The 3,118-nt window shown below is 39.1% G+C and overlaps 1 pseudogene; it reads right to left on the bottom strand.

Moving 5' to 3' along the window:
* Window positions 1-2,106: 2,106 nt before the first annotated feature.
* Window positions 2,107-2,224, bottom strand: LOC145263312 (5S ribosomal RNA; annotated as a pseudogene).
* Between the last annotated feature and the right edge of the window lie 894 nt (window positions 2,225-3,118).

Genomic DNA, 3,118 nt, shown 5'->3' with positions numbered 1-3,118 from the left:
CAAACAAAAAATCAACAAAAACGGATAGAAATAAAAACAAACAAAAAAAAACAAAAATAAAATCAAACAAACAGGCAAACAAAAAAAACAAACAAACAACGAAGCCAAAAAAAAAAATAAAATACAAAAAAGCAAAAAAAAAAACAAAAACAAAAACAAAAAAATAAAACATTAGCCTTTAAAAGCTTCTGGGACTGACTTACACTTCTGACCCACATTACATTAAATCCGTTGCTAATGTCACCGGTAAAATGGTTGGATCATTCTACTGCTCCAGAATGTATCTCGCTCCTGATGCAATACTCATCGCATGGTCCCTCCCATAAGTACCAACTGTTTTTCTAGAATAATTCTAACTAGAAAGATATCAGGGAAACGAATACCAACCATAATCATCTAATTCATTTAAAATGAATAAAGGATGCAAAACAAAACAATCATAACCAGCAATCTAAAACAAATATATTCCTACAATACGCCCATCAATTTGCGGTTTCTTACAAGTTCGGAGACATGAGTCTCAAAAATCATGTGGAAAACGGTAGTTTTTAATATGAGGCTAGAGTAATCTCACTCCGATGCAATATTCTACCTGTATAAGAGCCAAGTACATCCCAAGATGCAGTACTGTTGTCGCATCTGAGAGGGAGCTGCTAAAAGTACACTTTCCTGCTTAAACAGGGTATAAAACCGCCTTCGAAATCTAGTGGACGGTGTCCTTTTCTCCTTCCTGCTATCTCTTTCACACAGAACAGACGTTTCGAATCTATTTCTGATCTATCGGTATTTTCATGACAGGTGCTCGACTGAGCCTCACTCTATGCCCTCCCTGTAAAACTTTCACAACAAACACTTGCTTAGCTAGAACCACTATCAGCAATTTCCCTTAATCTCTATCTGCGTCTGTAACTAAACGAAAAGTCCATGAACAAAACCTTTTCCCAAAGAACTGCTCATCTGTAAAACACGATACAGCAAAGCTGATCCCCAGCTGACTATAACATGGTCATGTTCAAGTCCAGTGTAAACAAGTTCTTGTTGAGCCTTCCTTTTAAATAATTAATTTCTACTCAATTTCACCATCAGCACTTATCACGGTGTTGTAACAAGATGAGGCATCAATTGAAATGAATGGCTCTCGTCTTGAGGAGGCCTCAAGTTTTGACAAGCTTCTAGGTTTGACCTTTACTCCTGATCTTAAATGGAACACGTACATCAAATCTATTGCCAAGGCCGCTGGAAAAATGGTGGGATCCTTCTATCGATCCAATAGATATCTCACTGCTGATGCAATTCTCTATCTATCTAAGAGGCAGGTATGTCCAAGGATGGAATACTGTTGCCAAATCTGGGCAGGAGCTGCTAGAAAGGACTTGTCCTGCCTTGATAGAGTTCAAAATAGACTTTGTAGCCTCGTAGGAGATGTCCTTTTCTCTTCCCTGCAACATCTATCTCACAGAAGAGATGTTGCGAGTTTGTCTCTGCTTTATTATTATTTTCATGGAAAGTGTTTGACTGAGCTTCAATCTATGGTCCCCCCTCGCCAAACTTTCACAAGAAACACTCATCTAGCTGAAAACACTATCAATAATTCCCCCCACTCTTTATCTGTACCTAAACCTAATCATAGATTCCATGATCAAAGCTTCTTTCTTAGAACTGCACGCCTGCGGAATTGTCTTCCGTTTTCCTGCTTTCCAGCTGACTACACTATGGTTGTCTTCAAGTCTAACGTAAAAAGTTCTTGATGAGCCGTTCCACTTGTTAACAAATTTAACAAATTTCCATTACTAACGATTACTATATTGTCCAATTTCTACTGTACACTCTGTAACCCTTATCCTCGAGTGGTCTCTGACTCTTGATAAGTGGTTATGCCTATGTAAAAATAAAAATCCCACTTCTAATGCAATCCTCTATTGTATAAGAGCCAAACCGATGCTTCCATTCAATCTCAAGAGACAACGGACACCCTTGTAAGGGTAGATGCGCGTGTAATTGAGGCAATGGTTGTGCAATCACCAACCATGCCTCTCATGAGGCTTGGGTCCAGTGGCAAGGACAGGTCCAAGACTGACTAGAAACAATGCCGAGATAAGCGGAGAGCACATACAGCACCTGGAATTCCCAAATGGTCACCCATTTTAGTACTGATCAAGCTCAACATTGCTTAACTTTGGTGACCTGTCAGGAACCGGTGTGTCAACATGATTATGCTGTATATATAAGAGCCAAATACATCCTAAGATAGAGCATTGTTGCCACGTCTGAGGAGTTGCTAAAAGTAGCCTTTCCTGCTTTAACAGGTTTTTCAATATGGGCTTTGAAATCTAGTGAGCGAAACCCTCTTCTCCATCCTACTTTTTCTTTTTTACAGAAGAGATGTTCTGAGTTTATCTCAGCTCTATCGTTACTTTCATAGCAGGTGCTCAACTGAGCCTCTATCTGTGGTCCACCTCCATATAGAACATTCGCAGCAGGCACTCGGCTAGCTACAACAACTGCCAACAATTTCCCTTACTATCTATCCATGCCTAAAACTAAACGTACATTTCATAGAACTGCCCGTCTATAGAACACAATCACATGAGGCCGCTTCCCAGCAGAATATAACATGACCGTTTTCAAGTCTAACGTCAACAAGTTCATGTAAAGCCACCCTCTTAAATAAACAAACACTACCAAGGTTCCACGATTACTGATAATCATGGTGTTGTTTTGTTTTACCAACCAACTGGCATCATTAACCCTTATCCTCGAGTGGCTTTTGGGCCTTGATAAGAAGATACTAATCTCCAGGCTTTGTCTGCTTAGTAATTTTTCTTTTTTTTTTTTTTAGCATATATGCTGCCTCCTTGAGTTGCCTGACTCTCCACCATGAATTCATGTTAATTATTTTGACCTCTTTCCACAAAGAAAAGTGTGTTTCTTTCTTTCTTTTTTTTCCATAGGTGATCAGTAGGGCTATAACCGCCCCCTTAAGTAAACACTTCATCAAATCTCCACACTAACGTAATGTACTTGCAATAACCTTTATCCCTGAGTGGCTTCCGGGCCTTGATAAGTGGTGATCACTGTGTAAAAAAAAAAAAAAATTAAAAAAAATAACAGCATATTC

This window comes from Euprymna scolopes, chromosome 38 (genome assembly GCF_053919585.1).
Source record: "Euprymna scolopes isolate OS-2025 chromosome 38, ASM5391958v1, whole genome shotgun sequence".
In the NCBI taxonomy this organism is placed as follows: Eukaryota; Metazoa; Mollusca; class Cephalopoda; order Sepiida; family Sepiolidae; genus Euprymna; species Euprymna scolopes.
Note: the sequence above shows the minus strand (reverse complement) of the source record. Positions and strands in the feature narration are given on the sequence as shown.